The sequence below is a fragment of the Pseudopodoces humilis genome, chromosome 1, assembly GCF_049639895.1.
Source record: "Pseudopodoces humilis isolate 2021_Gansu_Grassland_sample_001 chromosome 1, ASM4963989v1, whole genome shotgun sequence".
In the NCBI taxonomy this organism is placed as follows: domain Eukaryota; kingdom Metazoa; phylum Chordata; class Aves; order Passeriformes; family Paridae; genus Pseudopodoces; species Pseudopodoces humilis.
Window position 1 is genome coordinate 102,318,264 of NC_142200.1, and position 24,887 is coordinate 102,343,150.

At 34.9% G+C, this 24,887-nt stretch overlaps 1 protein-coding gene across 2 annotated transcripts in view; it reads left to right on the forward strand.

Annotated features, from left to right (window-relative positions):
* CNTNAP2 (contactin associated protein 2) overlaps positions 1 to 24,887 on the forward strand; it is a 1,024,120-nt gene that overhangs the window by 719,193 nt on the left and 280,040 nt on the right. The window lies entirely within an intron of this gene.

Genomic DNA, 24,887 nt, shown 5'->3' on the forward strand with positions numbered 1-24,887 from the left:
ATGTAAGCAATAAAAAAAAAATTTGTTGTTCCAGAATTAGCACACAATGAAGGGATTGTGATTTTAAAAGCTCTATTAATATGCAGCAAGTACTTTAGATATGCTTTAATTGTATATGATAGATTTTGATGTTAAATAAATCTTAATGGTACTTAGGGAAGACTGGTTTATAAGTGGAAACATGCAACATATTTTCATGATTGTGAACTGAGTTCATTGTGATAAAAGCAATTCAAATGCATTTCAGATTAATTTAATGGCTGCATGCTTGCAGTGTTATACTTTAGCTTGCTTTCCCTCATAATTTTTTTTGGTATATTTTCCTATGGTGCTATAGATAAATATTCATTTGGAATGCATGAGTATCTTATTCCTATTTCCATAACCATTCCATTACTTAATAGACACTGTAATGCTTGTTACTCCTTTCCATCCTCCCTGCTGTTTTTTAACTATTTCTAATACATGGTTTGTCTCTGTTGCTGTTATTTTGTTTAATTTAGCGTAGCACAGAGACTCTGCAATGTGGAAAATGATTTCTTCCTTCTTGGGCCTTAATGTATAGGATCTTGAATCATGTTCATAACTATAATTGTTCTGATTAGATTCTGCTGATGGATACAAGCTCCCTGCTTGCATATGTTTCAGAAAAGTTGTATACCAGTGTAGCTTTGGCAGGTATTTAGAAGGCAAATTTATTTAGTAGTAGAGCAGGAGATATTTGGCTTAGAAAGCTCATAGTTTGCACAGAGTGTAGTGTTAGATTTTTCTTCTTGATATGTATAAGACTATTATTTCAGGACCAATTTGTATGTGTTTTTTGATTTACATTATAAAATATATATAAAATATTATATATATTTATACTATATATCTATAATAAAAGAAACATACTGTAATTGCAGGTGCTTCTTGAATCAAAGGACAATTAAGCAGCACACAAAATAATAACATGCTGATTTTTTATTCTTTTTTTTTAAGAACAAAGCAGTTCCAAATATTTACATTTTTAAGGTTCTTAGAAAATTTTGAGCATACTTTGTAGGTGTCTCCTTCTTCATGCTTTCACCTTTTCTATGGAAAAATAATTTCTCTTAGAAATTCTTTATAAGCCATTTTTTTTGGGTCTGGAAAGTGAGTTTCAACAGATGTTCTATAATGTGGGTTTGGTTTTTTCCCTTTTAAGCGAGAGAAAAAAACAACAATCATTTTTACCTAGACAGTAACAAAAAAAACACACTGCAGTGTTTGCATAATACTGTAATGGTTTGTACACGTAGAACCACAGTGATTTGTGTGTTAGTGGGAAAGAGGCCAATACATTTTCTTTCTATGTGTTCTTGGCTTCAGTGTATGGTTTCTAAACTAAGGAACTAATTTTTCATACCTTTCTCTGTTTTGGAGGATTGCCATATTTGCTGAATATATTATGACACTCTATTCATCTCACAGCACAGCTTGAAGCACTCATGTGGCATCTTCCAGCACTGAGCTTTGTATATAAATCATTGCAGAATGGTTCCCACAAAAAGAAATGTAAAAAAAAAAAAAAACCCAAAAGATAAAAAATAAAACAAACAAACAAGCAAACAAACAACAAAAAAAAATATTTTGTATTCCTCCAGAAGTGAGAACCTTGTGGTATTGCAGCCGATAGTAAAACCTCTATTAACATCATGGGATCAGGGTAGCATTTGTGGCCTTGACCTTAGGTGCTTCTCTAGGCTGGGACTTTTACACATAAACATTTCAGATGTTTAATTAACCACTTAGGACAGAAAGATCTTTTTGTAAAGTGCATCAAAGAGAACAGATAAAATGGAGAAGATAGTTAAGCAGCTCAACTTTTTCACTTTTTGTCTCTTGGGAATCCTGTCTCTTTACAGTATAGTTTCTTCCCAGGCAGAAATTGCTCAGTTAACATATTTAAACAAATCAGGACTCAAACTGTTTATTGATCTGTTAAGGACAGGTAATTATTAGCTGTAAGTGGACTACAGCTTTTGCTGCTTATTGTTCTGATGTCTTCTGACAAGGTAGAGATATATACAATTCCACTGATTCTGCTGCTAATAATAGCCTAAATAACATTTTTGGTATGAAACAGAAACTACATCAAAATTCTGTGTTTGAGGAAAGCCTTCATATTAATTAGCCTGCTTTGTTGTGGGAGTTTATTTAGCTGCAGGCACAGCACTCAAAGAATTCTCACTGTCATGTGATTTCAGAGGTATATATGAAGATTAGTCTGTACAAACTAAGAATTCTCATTTTTCTGTTACGAGTTTTCGACTTTAAGACTATTGCTTCATGTCCATGTCGTTTTTTCTTAATAATGAGCTTTCATCTGAGCAAAATAGCATGTACATCCTAGCAAACAGTTTAAAATCATTGCTGACAAAAGGGATTGGGAGTGATTTTACAGGTGATAATGCCACTGCCTTTCTACTTAGTCTGGGGGAAGACAATAATAAGTTCCATGTAAATGAAGTCATAAGTGACTTCTGAAAACATACCTAGGAATCTCATATGGCTGTAGGATAATTCAGGTTCGAAGGCACTGCAGAAGGTCATCTGGTTCAATTTTCTGCTCAAAGCTGAATGAACAGTCCTTGCCTAGTAACCAGCAGAAGCTATCTGGAAATTCAATTTTCTGTCTTTCCTGTTTTGGCTTTGGAGTTTTTTAAGTTTGTTTTGAACTTGCAGCCCAATATTTTATAAATTATGCTCAAACCTAGGTTTGAACTGACTTTCTTATGGAAGTGCAAACCCAGATACCTCTACTGAAAATATTCTGTTATCACAAGAAACAGTAAAATTATGGGTACACCATAAATTTCTGAGGAAACTGTTTTCAAGCAATGATCCTGCAGTGGTTGCAGTCATCTCACAGCCTTCATTCCTCTGATTTTGGTACAGATTTGCTCTGACTGTAGCAGGTTTTGTTGTTGCTGTTGTTTTTTTAGTTTGTTTTTATTTATATCAAAGTGAGATTGATGGTTCTTATTGTCTATTTAGATATGCTTTTAGAGAATAGTAATTGCTTTATGAGTATGCAGTTATTATCATGATAGAGGCTTAATCTTAGCAATTCAAGTAACTGTGGCATTTAATAAATGAATTAAATACTAAGTCCATGGATCATAATTGCAACTTAATAATAATAATGTAAATATATGTGAATTTAAAAAAAAAAAAAATAAAGTGCAAATTTTTGGGGCTTGTTTTTCTCTTTTACAATTACATTTCTCATATCCTCTTTTCTGCTTGTTCCCTTGGAAACGTCCATTTTGAAAGGATAATAATATGTTTAGTACTGAGGACATACAGAAAGCTGTCTGTTTTCGGGGTTCTTGATGCCCATATACTTTCCAGTTGATATGGGAGGTGATAGGATATTTCCCTTATTTGCAAACAGGAGCTTGGAGACAGAAGAAAGACAAAAGCCTGCTGGTTGACAAGGGGGAAAGAGGCAATGAGATATATAGAATCAATTTGCTCTTATAGAAAGAAGCCCCCTTCTTTTCTACAAGAAACAAAATTATACAAAGAACAGTGATACAATATATGCATAGAAAGCAAAGTGTTAGTTAATAAAATTGTACATCTTCATCCACTCTTTTCATGAGACTTCCTAATAATACTGCTTGTGAACTTCCTTGGTATGAAATTTTCCATGAGCCACTGATCTTTCTCTAAGAAAAGGAGAGGGAACAGCATGCTGGTTCTGCTATTCTTCCCCTTACCCTGGGAATGAAACCCTGAAGGGAGAAGGGCTGCTGCATTCACAATATCTGAGTCTGCCTTTTCCCAGAGCTACTGTAACAAATAATCAGAGAGTAGGAGCTAAAAGCATAGATACAGAGAACAGAGCAAGATCTGTTGGTGTTTTGTTCCAATTTTTATTCCTATTCACTCTGCCTGCAGGCAGCATATGAAAAACATATAGCAGAGTTACCGCAGTACATGAATTACTGCTTCACGCCTGTTTGTCTCTGGAGGAAATGAGACAACAACTTCATGAATTTAGGAGCTAAACAGGTGAAATAGAAAACTTAATTTGATGTTTGGTGGTTTCAGTTACAATAAAGTAATCATAATACCACTAGGAAGTAAGATTTATTCATAGACTGAGATAAAAACAAAGTTTAAAACTGCAATATGCTATTTTTCCTCAGTAGCTGTCCAATTCAGAACTTAATGAACTTATGAACTTTGCCATCTCTACCCATTAACTGATCTAGAGTACCAGTTGCAGATATAATTCCTGCTTAACAAGAGTTTTTGAAAAAGAGCATGAGGGAGGGATGGGATTTCTGCAGTACTAGATTGATGAATGGAAGTCTCTCTAAAACTTCCCAGGCTTCATCATTCTATTTTCAATCTTCTTCCAGAAAATATGCCCCTAAGCTGCCATGTACCTCGTCCAGCCTTAATAATATTGATTGACCCCTTCTTCTCAATGTCCTAGACATGCTGATTTCAACTTCTAGTGATTTTTATAGCACAAGGATAGCAGGAATAATAACCTTGCTCCGCTATGATCTACATGCTCTTGTCCTAGAAGTGGAAACCACTAGCTTTTGGGGATTTCTTTTTCCTTTAGTCATCATTATATTGCCATACAACAAAAGCACAAAATAATTCATATCCTAAATGTTTCTCATGAAATACACATCAGTCCTCTTAGGTAAATGGTAGACAGATAAATTATTATCTTGTGGTCATTTTTTCCAGCCAGTTGTTAATAAATCCTTCTCTCAACTCTGTTTTGCTCTGCCCTTTTGCTTGTCTCTTACCAATTTCTTTGAGGTTTTTTTTGATGCTGTAATCACTGAGTTTCCTAATTTTACTCAATCTTCATTGTTCTTTTAGCTGGTGAACTATTTCTACTCATTTTCCAAGTTTTCATTGCTGTTGTATAGGAATTAGATTTAATCCAGTATCACTAAAGTGAAAAAGGGTTCATGTTGCTTTGGTGTTTGTTAGAAAGAGTAGTAGCTGATAAGAGCCTTGTGAATGTTAGAAATCCTCTATGAAAATTGCAACTGCAGTGCAGTGAACTCCAGGGTTCTTTGCTATGTCTTCTTAAGAAAAAGTTATGCATATGAGTTTTAACTTTGCAGTTCTAGCAGAATGTTCCAAACCAATTGTTTTTCATACCTTCTCTCCATGTGAATGTGATCTACCTATTATGGGAAAAGATTCATTATTTTTATTTCTTAAAATAATGTTAGAGGAAGACAATAATTTCCCCTCTGCTTTTATTGTATCATGTTTTATAAAAGTTGTTTATGGTTAATATTTTCACAGAAATCACAGACGTTGCTTCTTCACAAACTCAGCTTGTTCTGGTGGAAAGTTATCTTTCCTGGTGAATGGCCAAAATATATTAGTTTATTAATTTCTCAGACAAAATGGGTCTGGGTGCCATATCATTGTGTGTCATGTCAAGAATTTCTCCTCACCCATATCCTAAATGCATTTGCATTACCCTGAGTATATTTTTCCTATGGAAATATGCAGTAAAAGTATCCAGTGTTTCTTTCTTCACTCCCATTTCTGAGATGAATGTGTCAGAAATAACTGTATGAATAATCCAGCTATACATACACATTTAAAATGGCTTTTTCTAGTGCATAAAACAGAGCTCCATTCCCTATTTTTTTATGGTAGTCTCTTGGTCTTTTCTTCATTAATTGCCCTGTGTTTTGCATCATGACAAGGGTTCTGCTATTATTGAAACATTGCCTGCCCTGTTTTCATGGATGAGGTAGTACTGTTTGATTTCTTGAGGCTGGGGCTTTTACCCTTCACCTCAAGGTTAGAGTTAGGCTTTCCTACATTCTACCCTGACAGCCTGGGGCATTGAGCTGTAATTTGTGTATTTGGAAAGATTTACACCCTCTGTAAACAGTTAAGGTCTGGAACTGCTTTGTAAGAGTTGTTTTTTGTTATTAGTAATGTTGCCAGATCCCATCCCTGATATCATACAGGCTTTTCCTAGTGAGTACAGGTGAAGCTCTGTAACATGGCAGAACACACAAAAACGGAATATGGAGCATGGATGTGGTGTGATTATTAATATATGTGTGAATATTTGAGGCATGAACTGCCCCAGGTAAATTTTATTCCAGGAGTATGTTGGAGTATTTTTTTTTACTGTACTTTTTATGTATTCATGATAGATGTTATTTATCAAATCAGTTGATTAAAATGTTTTTCTGGATTGTGTCTGAAACAGAGTGCCTGAAATGCTTTCCCCTTTTCACCTTGTGAATAATTCCACATGCATTTTCTCTGCTTTCCCATGTTTTCTTTGTAATGTATATTCTTTCCATGTATTGCCTCCAATGACTTCATACACTGTCTGCATATATTTGTGAATGATAAAACAATGCCAACATTGCCTGGGTGTATATGAGGACAGTGTTAGGGTTTACTAAAGTTTAAAGGGAGTATGAGAAAAGTACAGACTATTATAAAATCAGTTTCATGCAGTGTTACTGCTGCTATAATCTGGGGGAGGAGAGTTCATTGTCCTCTTGAAATTTTGTGCCTGTATGTGCCCGTTGCACATGCCACAGGTACCTGCAGATTTCTTTGTGGACATCTATATTCATATAAGTCTTTATATAAAAGAGATGACCTCTTTCTTTTTAGAAGGAATTACTTCAACCAGATCCTTTTCTGATGCACCCTTTGAAATATTTTTTTAGGTGAGATTACTCAATGTGAAAGGACAAAAATGCTTAATTATCCTCTGATTTTCCATAAGACAGACACTTTACTGTGGCATATGGACAATAAATTCTGTTTTCAGGAAATTCATGTTGGCAGCAAAAATGATTCATGATCACTTCCTAAGATTCTTAGAATAAGTGGGAAAGATACTTCATCTGATTAATAGGATTTATCGATTTAAAAAATCAATAACCTTATTTTCTGGAAAAGTGGGTCTGCAGATTTTCAAAAAAAGAGATGAAAGGATGCTTACCATTCCTACTGGCAGAAATAAAACTTTGAATCTGGGCATTTGTTGTCCAGTGCAATGATAAAGATAGAGCTGCTAACAAGATGCAAAAGATTAAAATGCACTCCCGCTTTACAGAAAGCAGCAGCTAAAGATTTGGAAGCAGTTACCAATTTAGCTGCTGAGCTATAATCAGTTTCAGAAAGCAGCAGCAAGTTAGAGCATGCTGCTGTCTCAGTTACCGTAGGAAGGACCTATTTTACTCGTTTCCATTGGAAGTGTACACTGCTTTGGAATGTTTTGGTAGTTAACATGGACTCTGTAAAGCAAATATATGCTCCACACCTAATACTGGGGTTTCACCTGCAGCCTTTTAAGATCCTGTGCATTGACACAGCAGCAACACTGATGCTTTGTTTAAACTACAGATGTCTAATGAGATACATGTTACTTAGCGGATAGATCTTACTAATTCATTCATTCAAGATATACTTAAGATCTGTCAAGCTACTTTTAAGATGATGTAGCACTTCCATAGATTCATGGCTATAATGAGTGTATTGTATTAAGATTAAACTGTATTCACAAAAATATTTTTATTTTGGAACATTATGTATCATTTAAGGGAATATTTTCTCACATCACCTTAAGAATTAAGAATAAATCTTTTCTCACATCACCCTCTGCTAGCATTGGTCCATCTCAAAATTTCTTTTAACATTTTTTTCTCTTTTCTCTACTCATTCCTCTTTGATGTCTCTTTCTGTCTCTGCCTCTGATATTTGTAACATAATCTGATTTCATATATGCTTTTGTAAAATGTTAATAGTATTTACAGTGGTGCTACTGTTGAATGACACAGGAATAAGGGATCAAAGCTTCCCTTCTTTTTAATCATCTGTCCCCTATGGCATGGACTGTGTTTTTATCATTTTGAGTTTTTTGCAAATCACTGTGTCAAGTAGCAAGAATGTTTAGAAGAGATACTGAACCAATTTCTGTTTTGGAAAATCTGGAACTGCAAGCAAGACAAAAAAATTGTCAAACATATAAGATAATCCACCTGTGATGATTCTCTGTGCCATTGTGCCAATATTTTCACCCACAGATCTAGAAATAACAAAATCTCCAAATGTTAGGGATTTTTGGTTTGTTTGGATTTGGTTTTGTTTGTTTAAAATTTTCTGTGCAAGGTGTCTTGGGATGCAGCAGTACTGAGGAACTGAGAGGATTGCTGGCCACGACTAAGTGCTAAATGCAGATCCACCTTTACCATGCTAAGCAAAGACAAAACTACTCTTGCTGAACCAAAACATCTTGACTGTTGCTCTGATTAATATTAGGCCTTGATTTTTGGTCTGATGGCAAATTCTATTGTTCGCAATCATGTTCCAGTACAAGAAATCTGTACCACCAGCAAGATTTTGTGAGTGCAGAAATAATAAAGAATAGTGAGTGGTAACTGAAAGTCTGCCAAAAGCCATTCTTCTGATAAAAGCAAGGATTACTCACAGAACTTCTTCCTAACATTCACTTGAGTCATTTTCAAAGTGAAGCACCTGAGTATACTCGTACATTTCAGTGAAAATTACAAAGGAAATTACACAAGTAATCGAGCCAGGTTTGCATGAAGTATCCCAATGTCAATGTTTACTTTTCTTTGTACTCACATGCAGATTTTGTATAGTACAGTAGGATCCGGACAGAAGAAAGGTAATCCAGTTGTCCATTATGTCAAATCATTTGGCATCCTCTGTGAACTGACTGTTTTTTATCCTGTATGGATTCCAGTGAGCATAAGAAAAATAATCAGCAATTCCAATGTTTATACTATTTCTATTGTCAAGATTTGAATTTATTCAGGGTAGTGCAACCATATGAACAAATGCTCAGAGAAAAAGAAAAAAGGTTTGATAGTTCTGTGAACATCATACAATCTTCTAATCCTTTCATTATTACCTATTCATCAAGAATTCACTATCTATCTGTATTTTAAGAACAAACATACAAAAAATTTCCACTCAGTTTAGTGTATTAATGGATCATTTTTCTCTTTCTCCAAACTTTAATTTGTAAATCCTTCCTAGGAGTTATAACTGAGGGATAATAATAGAATAGCTTCTCATCTTTGTCAATGACTGAAAAATAGCAATACTTTCTTGCTAACAAAATAATGAATAAATAAGTTGAGCAGGATCAAAACAAATTTTAAAATTATTTTTCTCCTACGTCATGATATTGAGATTTCTCTCAGATTAATTGTACTGCAACACTAATAGAAGAAACATGGACCTTACTGAAATCCTATCTCCTGTATTAAGACTGATCATTAACAATTCACTAGATTAGGGTGGTAAGCATCTTTATGTTGCTATTTTATTCCCAATGCCTCTGTATTTCACCAGTAAAGTTGGTGACATCTTCAAGTTGTCATTTGTCTTAAGTCTCCCTGCTCTCTTGTTAATTTTCAAGTGCTGTGATTCATTAAATAATTTGCTTTCAAATAAAAGGAATTCTCAAATATCAGGCATATGGCAGTAGGTTTGATCTGTCTTTGAACTCAGGGAGACTAACACTGATAGCAAGGAACATTTGCATTGCTTCTCAGAGCCTTGTTCTCCAAACACAGCCTGGATATGCCCTCGGTAACCTGAACTCCCTGTTTCCTGCCTGCCTGAATATCCTTCCAAGGCAAAGGGGTGGCACTGGTAGGAAGGCAGGCACAACAGTTATTGTCATAGATGCTCTAACAGGAATTAGAGAAGAACCAAAGTGTTCAAAGTGAAAGCACTCCAGAAAGTACCCTTCCTTTGCAGTCAGGGCTCCTGGGACTTGCATGCCCTGGTGTGAGTACTGGGGCAGGACACTAGTAGCTCTTAGCTCATCTTCAGCTCTGCTGGAGGGTACTACAAGCCCTCTCTAAAGCCACAGAAGATTTTTTTGCATTGTGCAACAGGTTTGGCAGATAGAAAAAGGCATACATGAGTGCATTCTCTCTCTCATACACACATGGCTTGGCATGATTCTTGGAGGAGGAATATATTTCACTTTGCAGAAGCTTTTATTAAATCACTTGCAATCCTGCAAATGGAAGGAATAGCATGTTTGCAAGTCACAGAACGTCTTGAGAGTGTATTCCTGGTATGATAATTTATCCAAGACAGCAAGTAATAGCTTGCTTAGATTTGTATCAAAGAGCAAAATCTGTAATTAATAAGAAGTTTCATGAATAAAGTTGAAGGGGAGTTACAGCAAGCAACTTTTTCTGTCTTATCTATCTTTCTGGCTTTTAAATAATCCACTTTAGGGGATTATTTATTATTCAAAGAGAAATTTAAGAAATGGTAATGACTGGGATGACTGTAATTCTAGAAAAAGTAGGGCTCTGTTCTGTTGTGCATTTTCTTATAAAAAAATGTGACAAAATTTCAAAAAATATGTATCAAACTTGATATTACCAATGATTGCCAGAGGGGATACCTAAACCTGCAAATTTCTGTGCATAGGGCTACAGAAATATACAATAATTGACCATAGTCTATGTTTAAGAGTTTCATAATAAATTCCAAATAGGAATCTCCCAATATTCCTCCCATGTTAATGAAGAAACCTATAAATCTGTAAGTATCTAAAATAAAAAAACATAACCTACAACAAAAAGGTGGCAAATTTAAATGCAGAATGCAATCCTGTGATTATAAGCACCAAAAATTGCTGTTTATTTCTGACTATTTAGTTTTACTGAAATATAGATATAGATATTTACACAAATAGATAATTTTAACATTGAAGGGAAATGATTTATCTGTTGCCATATTGCATGATGTTCTTTCTATAAACTTAAGCTTATAAATGTATTTTGTGTTTTATCCTTCATAGCCTGGTACTCTTTTTTACACATACACTTTACTATTATTAGAATTTCCAAACAGTTTAGAATGCTATTTCTTTTATATATCTATTTTGGTAAAACTTGTTCAAATATTTCTAAGAGTTATCACTTCTTCAAAATAGACATGTCAGAAGGTCAGGAATATTCAAAATATGCGCTATATACAGTCTAAATTTTCAACTCGAGATGAGCATTTTAATAGTAACTTTGTAAAGAAAAAGTAAAATCTATATTAATGTATATCTTCAATACTAAGGAAAACAATGGTTTTAATTAATTTTTACCTTTTAAATTTTCTTGCCTTTTTTGTCTTCATTCCCTTTTGCATCCAGTCTTTCATATTTAGATTCCTTTTTTCTTCCTGTCATTCCTGTTTTATAACTGAATAATTCTTATTAATAAGTGTAGAAGGCTTATTGCTTCCACTGATCATTTTTTCAACCTATAAAATTTGTTCTGAGATGCTGCTTCTTTCTGTCTATGTTACTCTCCTTCAGATTGTTTTCAGACTCTTCTGTAGAAGATGGGCAAGGGTTTAAAGGATATTGGGGGTAGTGAAAGAGGATCATAGTTTAGTAGGTGGAGATATAAAAAATATATATCAGCAGTACTCCAGAGAGATTGTGGAATTTGAAAGCTGCTTGGGAAGAGGGTAACAATTTTTAGGAGATTTTAGGAGATGATGGAGAATTAAAATCACTGTGTATATAGTAGATGAAAGTGTTCTGGAAGCCAATGAAAATATGCTGAGGCGATCATCGTTGACCTTAATTTCTTTGTTCTCAAATTTGAGTTAGTGTAATTGGAGCTGTTGTGCTGATACTAGCTTGGCTTGGGGAAAATAAGGTAAGAGTGGCATGGAAGAACTGTAGACGGTGCGGAGGTGGTGCAGAATAATAAAAATATGGAATATTAAAAATAGTTGGATAGCTTTATGCCGTTGGAAAAATTCAACAGTACTTCAAAGTTCGAAGTTGAATAAAGTCACATCTAGTGTAACTTCCTTGAGGTCAGTAGAATAATGAAAATTCAGTTTGCCACACAAGCTGTTTTCAGGTTCTGGATAACTTTAATGGGATTTGCTGTGTTTTAAAAATGAAGCCTTTTGAGAATGCAGGGGAAGTTGTAAGTCAAAAAATAATAAAATGGCTTTGAGTGTCTGGACATGTCCCGGACACTAAGGAAAAAAACAGCTGCGGTTGCTTTCATTCAGAAACATTATAGAACTTAATGTTTTTCAGTTTCATACAAAACATCACAGGATTTCTATGGTACATTAAATCCACTTTTGCTTTGATGAACATAAAACTTTTAGAAATATGTCCTAATCTAAAGTGGCTTTGAAATTGAACTAGCCCCTTAAATAGCTATCAGCTCTTGAGTTCTGCTTTTGGGATGCACTAAAAAATCTTTTCATAAGCTCTTGAGGTCAGTACACTTTTCACTCTCTGATATGAAATTATCTAAATAAAAGTTAAAAGGAATCACAGTCCAAGAAGTTACTTTCCTAGAGTCTCCTTAGAATATTCAACAATTGCATCTGATCAATTTAAGTATTAACTAATTTAAATACATGTTCCAATTTAATTCAAAACCTGTGACTGAAGAACATAAAGCAGCTCGAAGGTTTGCATCACAACTGCTTTTAATAATTAAAACTAGTATTTATAGGAAATTTTGAAAATATTAAAATGCAGAGTTCTGCAATCAGGTCTGACTGTTTTGGATCCCACACAAAACAGGAGTGCTTGAAAATTGTTTTTACTGTGCGGCTGCTCAGCTGTCAAGGTAAAATGAATTGAAAGTCTCAGTCTACTTCATTCTGGTCATATGCTGAATGCAAAATAATCATCACCTGGCACCTACCAAATGGCCAACAGTCTCCTACAATAGCTGATATAGGGTTGTGTGAGCAATTTATTTTTACTTGGCTGAATTTTGTGGAGAACAAAAAAACCAGAAGATTGTTTTTAAAAATCTAGTTTTAAAAATCAGCTTCTTCAAGTTAAGTTATTAGATAACTTCACGTTTTACAGCTAATTAATATAAATTTACAACTGTTTTGAAAATACAAAACAATAATTCAGGTTTTATGGGTTCTTTTTTTTCTTCAGTTGTTTTTGGTCTGAACAGTGTATTGAGTTTGACAGTGAAGTTTCTTTCGCTAAATCCATGTTTTCGGAAAGGAAAGATGTTTAGGTACCAAAATCAATTTGTTCCAAGCTGCAGTGGTCATGCCTGTGCTCAAGTTAGTGCACTTGCATGCTTTCTACTTGATTTGTATTTGTTTGTAAGATGGACAACATTCGTCAGAGTTATTAAAGAATCTAGCCATTTTTATTGTCATTTATTTTTATTAAGTTAATTGCCAGGTGAAATTACTACAGATATATTTTATTATATGATTTATACAGGATATTTCTGTCAATAAGACATACTGAAGTGTATTGTGTTTCAGAGGAAAATAACTTCCTGTATTGCACAACCACAGCCATCCTCATCCTGCAGTCATCCAGAAGTATGGCTGTCATTTGATAACATTCTGTCTTTTTACAGCAAGTATCAAAGTACAGATCTTGTTTATTTGCCAATTAATTGTGTTTTCATCAACTCTAATGGGAACCTGGTTGACTTTTAAGGACCAGGGATTAAATTTTGCTTGCAAGTTATTTTTCAAATTTGGAAATGGAAGTTATTTCATATCCTAGTGTATGTAATAAGGATGAGAGGGAATCTGCTATTTTATTTGCTCTGATGTTTGGTCAGTTTAGAAGAATATTTCTATAAACAAGAGGTAATATATTTCAGTCTGGTCAGCACAATATTAAGTGTATGATGGTCAAAATTATTCTTTCACATTACAGATATTTCAGTATTTATGTTATAGTGTTTTTCCTTCTAATCCATTTTATAGCATTTTTCTCATTTGTTGTTGGAATTTGCTGCTGGCCCAGAACCACAGGTCAGCATACTTTGCCTGGAAAATATTTTTTAAACAGTATTAAATATGGAGATTTACAGCAGGAATGGCTCTACACATAGCTAATTCCTCCATCCTGTCAGCTGTAAATAAGAACTGATATTAGGAAGGTTGCAATTTATGTTAATAATAGTGTGAAAAGCATTGGTATGATGCTCTTTATATGGGTTTATGCAAATGGTTGATTGCTACTGAAGTGTGCATTAACATAGAGCACATCCTTAGGTAATTTATGTGAAAATTACGAGATATGAAATACTAAGTGAAGCAATGATCAGTGAGCAATATCATTGCCTCAGATCAGTACACGCTGGCAGAATGGTGTTCATCTTTTCTTTGCAAAAGAAAAAGGCATGCTGTACAAAGAAAAAGAAATTGTGATACACATAATAGTGCTTAGAGAGATAATTCTGCTTTCCATACACGCTGCAGGTTTGGAGAATTATGTTTTTAAGGTGATTTAAAAAAAAAAAAAATCAATTAAGGGATTGAAACCAAGAATAAAAAATATGATGGGGAAAAGCAGATAGTCATGGAATCACAGAATCACAAAAGGGTTGGAAGCGACCTCTGGAGGTCAAGTGGTCCAAACCACCATCTCAGGTAAGGAACAGGTTTCCTGTAGCAATTTCTAAGTGGCTTTTTGGAAGTCTCCAGGCTGGGAGACTCCACCACCTCCCTAAGCAACCTGTGCCAGTGCTCAATCATCCACACAGTGAAACAGCATTTCCTGATGTTGAGGGGGAACCTCCCATTTCAGTGTGTACCCACTGGCTCTGGTCCTGTGCCACTGGGCACCACCACAAAGAACCTGTCTCTATCTTCTTTGTATCCTCCCTTCAGGTATATGTTGAAATGTATGCCTTAAATGACATGGGCATATTCCATCCATACCATATAGCATCATGCATAACAGCTCTGGGGTAGAGGAAGAAAATGTGGGGTGTGATTTTTCAAGTTAACATTTGTTTGGAGAGTGGCTGGGCAGTGGTCTGCTTGAAGGAAATCGGGAGAGATTTCTTTTGCATTCTTTTTTTTTCTTTCCCTTTCCTTCACTAAGCATGGTGTTTACCTGCCCAGAAGGTGTTTGCCATCAGAAGACTGATTTGTCTGATTGTAGTATTCAGGCAGATACTGAATTATTGGAGATGGGAAATAGCCATTGGTCAAAACCAAATACCCAGCTGAAGAATATATGTACAGCAACAGCCACAACTGCAGCAAAGAATTATCCAGAAAATAATTAAAAATTATTATTCAACCCAATAACCCTACAAACCATAATATTCTCAATTAATTTTCATATGTAATAACTTGCTAATGCCATCATTATGAATTTTGAAAAAAAATTATCTTCAGATGTACCACCCCCTTTAATTAAACTCATACAGTACAAATTCAGTTCTTCTGTTGTCATAATTAGAGGCTGTGTTTCCCTTTTCCATATGGGCAATTCTGGAGGTAAAACTGTCTTAAAACAATTAAAGATTAAATTTGCAGAATTTTTTCCATCTAGTGAGGACATAGAAGATTATGTGAAAAGCTTTCTGGTTTAGGATAAGTTTATTTTTGTTGAACTCAAGATCAAGCAAGACAGTTTGTTGCTTCTATTTTCAACTTAATTTTAAAAATCTGCCAATCTTGAGACACATATTTTTGTCCAGTTTGCATGAATTCACAAAATATTCACTAAATATTTTGTTGGCTCTCAGATCAATGTTTTTACAGCTTTTTCATTTACATTCCTGTCATGGGGTAGCTTTACCTTTACCATATCCTTATGGTAATACTGTATTTCTTTATATCCTTTCTTTGTAAACACATTTTATTGAAAAACAGATTTTTTTAATTACTTTGTTTGGTTGATTGTGATAATAAAATATCTGAGGAAGAAAAATTCTGTGAAAATACCTGAATTTCAACTTTTAAATTCCTTAATTATCTGAATTTTCTGGGAAGACTGAAGGTCTCTCCATAGTGATTGTGAAAACAATACTGTATCTTTATCTAGGATATTTAATTGATTTCACTCAGAAGACACTAAGTTTATGATTGCATAATATGCAAAATTGGGGGGGGGTGGAATGCAAGGTATCAGTATCAGTTATTCAAAGTAACCTTGACTTATTTCTTTGTACAAACAGATGTTCTGTATAATTTGCTGTTGTTGCCCTAGAAATACTCACTCAAACTAAGAAGTGTACAAATATTCTAGTAAATTAATTAAGAACTGTTTAATGTAGGAGCTAATTACTTACTTGGCTTTTAGTTATTTTTTGGGACATTCTCAAGGATAAATTTTTAAACAACAGCCTTTCCATCTTGAAAAGCACTAGTCCTGGGATTAAAGCTGAAAGGAAGATTGGTAATGACATGAAAGAGCATTCTTCAAATAAATCATAAAAATACAACAAAATATTTGGAATTATAGATAGAGAAAAAATCTAGTGATGTTATCAGTTCTATTCTCAGAGTACTGGAAAGTAAAAGAGATGTTGGGGCAGCAGAGTCTTTCATTATTTTGTTTTGTTCGTATTTAAATTATCCATTCCTACTGGAAAACTATTCTAATTAGTACTGTAATTATATTCTTCCTTAATTATTGTTGACTTAATTTGCCTTTTTTCTTTTCTTTGTTTTCTGCACCCCCACTAATTAACTATTGTTATCAGTGGAGCGCAAATCCTTAAATTTACTGAGATAGTTCTACCCTCACCTACTTGCCCCAAGGAGAGGTAAAAAGGAGAATGCAAGTACTTACGGCAGTCTCATCTTAAGAGAAGGCATAACTGAGGATAGAGTTCAATGAAAAAAAACCACAGATTTTGCTTTGACAACAGAACACTGAACAATTAGGAAGATGTTAAAGTAAAAAATAGGGGAGAGCTAGTGAATGAATATATAGAACTCCTATGGAACTATCTCTCCCAGCATGTAACATTAATATCTTTTCACATCAGTACATTGAGTTATATTATTTAATTTCGCATTGTATTTTCCCCTTAGTGCATGGAATACTTGAACACATCATTCATAAACCACATTGGTTATTTTGCCTTTTTGAGCCAAGTTTATCTTTTCCATAGTAGTAATATTGGAATGAGAAGCTATATTAAATATAACAGATGGAAAAGATTTCTGATGAAAAAGAATAATAGAAATTTCTGACTAGGGCATCTACTCCCAAGAAGTTACTTCACGTTTGCATAAATCCTTCTGTGCATATTTTGCTTCAGTTAAGTAATATTGTTATTGTAAAATTGCTACTAATTCCAGACTTTGATTCAAATGCTTGGAGGTTAAATTGTTGTTTCATGAACATCTGTTTAGTGAGAAGAAACTCCAAAGATAATTGTATTCTCAATTTTTTCCTTATTGCTGCTCTAGTAGCCTGGCTTACCTGACTTGATTGCTGTTATTTCTATAATTACTGTAATTGCCATTAATCCTTTATTTCTTTTGCTTCTACCACAATTTGCAACATCTGTCATTGACTCTGTGTAATTACATAGTTTTGTCTTCATCTTGCTCTTTCCTCCTTAGAAGTTGTAACAAACGAAACTTGGGAGGGAGTGTTTAAACATCAAAAGATTCATTACAATGAAATCTGGTCTTCTACCAGAAATGTTTCCTTTGATTGTGTGCTACTGCTTCATAAGAAGACTTCTGAAAAGGCTCCTTAAAAGAGGAATCTAAGAGTCCCCAATTCAAGTCAAGGCTGACTGAGACTTTGTCAAAGTCTCCTCTTAGAGACTCTAATGGGTACAACATTTCATGTGCAATCCTCAGAAAGGAAAAATACTTTTATGGCAGTTGATAGGGATATCTGGAGGAAGGAAAGATTGAATCCAGACCCTGCTTTAATCAGCCACATCAGGAAAAGAGAGTAATTGCCTCATCTGAGAATATTTTATGGTAGAGGTCTCTGCTCATAAATGGATTTCCAGAGCAACTTGTCTGTGGCCCTTTCCTGGCATGCACTAGTAAGTAAGATTTCATTTCCATATGTGAGGATGAGCCACATAGACGGACATGAAACTCTTTTTGGGTAAGCGCCTTGAAGTACAAACACTTCTTTGATGTCTTACAACTCTGGTCTCAGCTCTCACCACCTATGATCATTCAGTGAGATCATGGAGTACTTTCCAATGACCATGAGATCGAGTATTTTGGTGAGAAATTAGTTTCCTGGAAACAAGCCACATAGTCAGATTTGTTATGTGCTCTGGAACCTGGACTACTACCAAACTCTTCTGAGATAATGAAAAAAAAAAAAACCAGGAGTGGCATAACTTGCCAAAGAGAATGTTAATCTTGCATATGCACTAGCTGTGGATGAAAATACTCCATCTAAATGTAACATAGGTGCTGTATAAGTGTCTACTCTTTTTCTGAATTCTCTTTGGTTGTTTGAGCTGGTTATCTTACGAGAATATTTTCTGTTAATTCTTTTGTGTATGTGTGAACAAATGCAGCAGTAGAAGTTTATTTCCTTATTTATGTTATGCATATATTTCTAAAAGAGTGTTTATAAGTTGTACTTTAATTCAGGAATTAATGAGTGGGATGCAGACTGCTTTTTCTGATAGAATATACAGTATTATTGAGTTATTTTGGATGAAATTTTCAGAAGCTGTAGCTTGAGTGCACAAAAAGAGCACCTGAAACTATATATCACTGAAAAAAATGGCCTTAACCTTGCAGATCCATCAGTTGCACTCATAAAAAATGTAGTAGTATTTATCTGCAAATAGACCAGAGAGGTTTTCATTGGGATATTCACAGCAAAATGAAAAACATATTAGCAGCATTATTTTTCATCTGGACATAACATTCCTGATGAAATGTCAAAGGTGATCATCTTCATCTAACATCCTTTGTTATTTTGGCATCGATATATGAGTCGCAGGTTATGATAATGCTGCTCTGATACTCTTCTGTGTGCTTTCTTTAACAGCAGACAACAAATTGAATATATGTACTCTTTCTGAAAAGGGCTTCAAAATCAATGATTTTCTCTTCATGGCTAGTTCAATCCCCATCATTCTGTCTTTCCAGATGGCTAATTTTTTAAACAAATACCTATCACTCTGGACTATAAAGGGGGATAGAGTGAGGGTTGTTTGATAGCATGGTGTTTTTATGTCAAAATGCAAGCAAATTGTCAGGAATGTAGCATATATAATTACAGTTTTGATATTTCTGAAGAATTTATGTAACATTGGCATATTGCATGAAAGCCTATAATAAAGACGGATACCAATATAAGGGTGGTAAAGCTGAATCTATTCAGAAACGTGAAGGGTGTGGATTTCTTTAAAATCCCTAGTTTTTGTTTTTTTGTCTTTTTCTGCATTTTAAAATCTCTGGCGGGTGCATGTGGCCAAAATTTGTCTATTGCATGAATTGTAACTTAATGTTATGCATTTTAAAGTCATTTAATCAAGAATGTTTTTTTAGTCTCTAGGATTTTACTTCACCAGTACATTGAATTATTAAATTCCTAATAAAATTAAAAGTGCATCGCAGCTGTGTGAAGCTATACAGACAGCTTGAAAGAATTTAGGCTTTGGATGAGCACCATTAACTCCTTGAAGGACTAGATTATTCATCTGTGCTAGGCAGTGCCTCTGTGTGAGTTGTGTTCCTCAGGGGTTAAACACTCTGAGTGCAGTGTGCCAGAGGCGCCAGTGGTGGGGATGTTTCCGAAAGAGATTAGGTTTAGCCTGTCACCACACGCAGCTGAGTTTATTCAGCTGAGCCACCTAGAATTTTGGAAGGAAGCCAGAGTGGTACTCAAGGTTTGCTCAGTTGTTTAGCCAGTGAAGGCAGTGCTCAAACTGATTTTCTCTGTCCTTCCAAGCAAAGATGTAAAGCTGTGCATGGGCAGAGTGTTTCACCCTTCTGCACTCAGTACACAGGGTCAAGACATGACAAGATCTTTCTGAAATTAAAGGGGTTATGCGAATTAATTCCTCATTGACATAATTTATTTTTTTCAGTACATGGTGAATGAATCATTATTTATATTTTCTTCACAATTTTTTTTTTGTTTTCATGTCCCCAAGAGTTCAGAATTCTCTACAACATCTAAAACTGCTTGGTGTTGATGAAAGGAAAGAAAAAAAACCAACCTCATCTAAATAGAACTGAGTGTATTACTAACATGACTAGTCTTAGTTTGATGAAGTAAAACATTCCTGGTAACTATATGTGCCATTTTTTTTATTTTTTTTTCCTATTCAGTAAGAAGCAACCCACACACAGCTAGATAAATTAAGAAGTACTTTGTACCTCTACTACAAAAGTAGATACCAAGTCCAGAGTAGGAACCAGAGAGCAGAGGCAGAACAGTGTTTGGCTTACTTATGCTTATTGAGTGGAAACACCTCTTTCAAGTAGTTCTCTATTAGTATCTGAAGCCAAACTCATTTGCATACCAATCAGAGATCTTTATACTGTTTAGCTTCTCCTCTGAGAAGGTGTTTTGTTTCATGATTTAAGGGAAATTACAGTTCAGATAAGGATCATGATTTCATTTGCAGTCTTTTATCATAATTTGTCTGTGAAATTTTTTAAATCTTTCATCATCTAAGAAAAGCTATGGTGTCTTTTATAGAGAGATCTTCCTTTTTCTATCTTTTAAAGGATGGCTTACATCCTGGCTAGGGAGCTTGAACGTGTAATGACTACAGAATAAAAGCAGGAATTGGATGACTGGGATTTCCACTTTCAGCCCTGTCACTGGTTCACAGTATGTTATTGGGTACCCATTATGGGTTTTCACTTTTTTTTCTTCCATCTAGAAGACTGAGGTTGGTGAGACTGTACTTCTTAGAAATTAATTTTTTTTATCTATTATTAAAAAAAAAAAAACAAACCAAAAAACACATGCAAGATTTAATTGTTAATTTCATCAACATATTTCCAAGGTGCTTTCTGTTAGTGTTTGTATTTCTATTATTGTGTTTGCATTCATTGCAGATCAATCAAGATATTTCTAGTTGGCTGAGGCTGTCTGTTGTTTTTTCACAGGATGTCTTTATTGTATTTTATTAGATAAACCACATTTCTATCCAACATCCAGGTCATGGGCACTGCCCTGCAGCAACTGGGGAAATTCTACCTCACATCCCTTGTATCATTTCTAGGCAACAACACTAGTGACAGCACTCTGTCAAGGTGCAAGGCAGTCCTTTCTTGCAGCCTTGTTTGTTCTTATCAGGGAAATGTCATATGAAGTGCACCTTCCTAAGCTCATAGTTTCAAAACTGGGAAAGAGTGGACTAACAAGTCCACTTGCAAGTATCAGGACTTTTTTTGATTTTCACAGAATCATAGAGTTATTTGAAATGGACCCTTAAGATCATCAAGTGAACACCATGTTCCATTTAGTTGTTTCCAAAAAGGATTTTTCCTCCCTGGCACATTGTCTACCTAACATTATGCTACAAGTAACTAAATTTCCTCAAGTTAGTTTCCTGTTAAAGTAGTTATGAAGATCCAGGAATTAGAGGAAGTGCAGAAAGAGTTTTGGAAGTAATATCTTCTCTCCAAACCATCAACTAGTGGTGGAATATTCAAAGTGTTTTGGAAACTTACTATATCATTGCTCATTAGACATTACCATTTAGACAAACAAGTGAAAGAGATTTAACCTCCGTTTGGAAGGTGTAGGAAGAATCTAATTATTAAATCCATTATATCTGTGTGTAAACCAGATTAACAGCACCTTGAGCAATCCTGTGATCCTCATGATGGACACAAGCTAATTGAAAGCATTAGAGGCACTGCCCGTATCTGTATTGACATCTCCTGGAACAATGAATCTTGGAGACTTCATTACCACCCTTTGACAGCAGCTATTTTTCTTCAGACAGAAGGGAAGCCAGGAACATAGAGGTGGCCTTTGTGTCTGTGTGTAATTTCAATCTGATTGTATTCTTACATTTGTTATACATGTGCATTTGTATATTCCATTCCACTACTTTTATTTTTTTTTTTAATGGAATATCTTCGGCTTGAATAATCTCCTCTTTAGCCTTTTGAGGCTTTTCTTATCTCACATATAGATATTTGTTTTTATAGGTTAATGGCAGAGTGAGTCAACGGCTATGGCAAATCTCAGTGAGGCTTTTAATTGCTTCATGTAAGCTTCTTCTTTTTTTTTTTTCCAAATATAGAAGAAAAATAGCTAGAGCCTGTGTCATGGCAATTTGATATTTCCTAGAATTTAGATATTACTGACTTATAGGGAAATAGACCTTAAGTTCATAGAGAAGCAGCATGTTTCAGCAATGAAGCAGAGATTTGGTCATTTAAATAGCATGAATAAAAGCTGTCAGTAGTTGTACTAGTTAAGAGTAGAACTTACAGTCTGCTCCATTTTGTTGTAACATAGTGCAAGCATCATCTGTGGCTATGACTAAATGTCCCTCTGCTGTGCAGGAAAACATAATCACTTTTATCACTTTGCACCATTTTTTTCCGAAACATCTGGTGTTAGCCATTGCTACAGACCAGAGGAGCAAACCATAGGAGACCGTTAAGTGGTTTAACACATCAGTTTCTGTCCTTTAGAAGGTCACATACAGTATTCCATGCAGATATCCAGCCGTATGTAAGGGATTTGAATCTTGCTTAATCTTATTGTTATAAATGTGCATGGAAAATGTTCCTTGTGTGGGATTGGAGGCCTTCCAATAAGTAAACGGTTGTATGGGGTTTTTTTATTACTATTTTTTTTCATCCTCTTTCATTGTTACAGACATTGTAGATAGTTCATGTTTGGATGATGAAGTATATGCATAAAGAGGCTTCAGAAGCAAACAAGAGGGTGATTTGACATTAATATCATCTTTATTCAATATACCTTTTGGCTAAACTGAAGGGGAGGGTGAAAGATGGGAGGAGGATTTGGCTGTCTTCAGGCAGTTAAATAGAAATAATTTCTCCTTAATTCTCATCTGCATGCTACAATTTGCATTTCAATTTTAATATTTTGGAGTGTAAAAGCATATTTAGGGAAATGGACTAATTAGATCTCTGTAAACACCCATATGTTGTCATTTTTATTAAATTTAAAGGGCGGTTAGAATGACAAAGATTTTATTACTTGCAAGAAAAGGGACATAGATGCCCACCTGCAAGATATATCCATTTTTTTCTTCTTTTAAAATAGTGTTTCAATTGCACTCGTTAGTTTTGAAAAATAAAGAAATGAGAAATTGCCCACAAGGTAATCCAATTATGTCCTCTTATGAGGTGATGAATACCTCCTAAATGCCTGTCTGGACCCAGGTTCTGTTTTCCTTACTTTTAACCATAAGTGTAAATAATTTTTGGCAGAAATACTCGAGGACTTTTGTAAGGAGTACTAGAACTTAACATGCAGGAAGTGGTCTCTGGGGTGGCAGTCACCCCAGCTTCCTCTTGAATTTGCTCTTTAACCCGGGTTAATGAGCCCAGGTACCCAGGTTTGTCATATGTCAATTCCTCTGGAAGGGAATCTTGTGTTTGCTGAGGTTGAAATGCAAAAGTGGTGATCTGACTTGTCACATCTTGAACTTGGCTGTTTTGTCCCTCCACAAAAAATACTTTTGTATTTACAAATGTATTTGACTGTGCTGCATGCCTGGAAAGTGTCACCTCAACTGTTAGTGAGAACTTACCTGGAGAACAGCGGACTCTATGGAAGTCTATCACCCAGGCCAGATTTTACAGAATGGGACAGCAGGGTAGGTTCATGCTATAAATCTGAAGGCTGTATGCAAGAGACAGTGGCTGAATTTCTGGAGCTTCATGCAGTGCTCTGTTTTTCTGAAAAATAAAATGAGCATTATAATGAGGGGACTTGTACAGATGAGTCTTCAGAGATGTTTCTGCCAGCTGGCTCATTGAGCTTGATTCAGGCACAGGAGTGTGCTGAATCTCTGCAGTAACCTTGAACTTCACTATTTTCTTAAAAGTTCATTATTATTTCAAAATCCAGCTACAAAAGATATAACTACTCAATAAAACAATGAGAGACATAAAAGTGACCCATTTGCATTGTCATTCATTATTTTATGAGCTATCCCTTTGAGTGATCACACTATAAAATTTTACTTAAAAGACTGTCATGATTTAATGTGTCAAAGTGTTTTCTATTATAAGAGAAATGAAAAAGGGTTGCTAAAAAATCACTTTTACCATTTTTGACCTAGAAGAAAGAATGGAAATAGTTTCAGGCAGGGATTGTAATTTTTTAGGCAAACTGATATACAGCGTGCTTTTAAGTCAAGCTTGAGGCAGAACAGTGAGTAAACAGAGCAAACCATACAAAAATCAAGATTCTTTCTTGGTGTCTGCAATACTGTATTTGGCAGTTTGATATCATCCATATGGTACCATCCTGTAGGTGTTTATAAAACCTGTTAATTTTTTGGTCATATTTTGTCCCTTAATAGGATATTTTAATAAGCATATGAGATAAATGGAACCAATTAGTAAAAGCTATTATTCTTGGAATATGAATGTGGCAGAAGAGATTCCTTAAACCATACATAAGATTTGAAAAGAGTAGCATCTATCAGTGTTTGGCATATGGGTATAACCTCCGATAGATGTGCTTGTCCATATATTTTGTCCATGTGAATGATCTCAAGGTTCAATTACCATACTGGCCTGAGAAGGAGGTCATCCAGTGCCCTTGTAGTTTGACAGCTTAAATGTGATATCCCATCTCAGTTGTCCTAAATCATTCATCTTCTTGAGTCTGGGAATTATTACTTATTATTTATTGCCTAGCACAAAAATTTTCTCAGAGATATAGCCATTCTGTGAAGCTTACCTTCCCGTCTCTCCATTTCACTTTTCTTCGGTCTTTGTGAGACATGTTGAGCAAAAATCTGTAGCTTCCCGTACTGGCTTTCTTGTTTACCATTGTTATTGCATTCATGAACATGGTCCTGATCAGTTACTTTATAACACCTATCTTTGGTTTCATAAGCCTTTTGATATCACAAAGTATGCTTGGTACTTGCCTCTTCAGTTCTACTCAT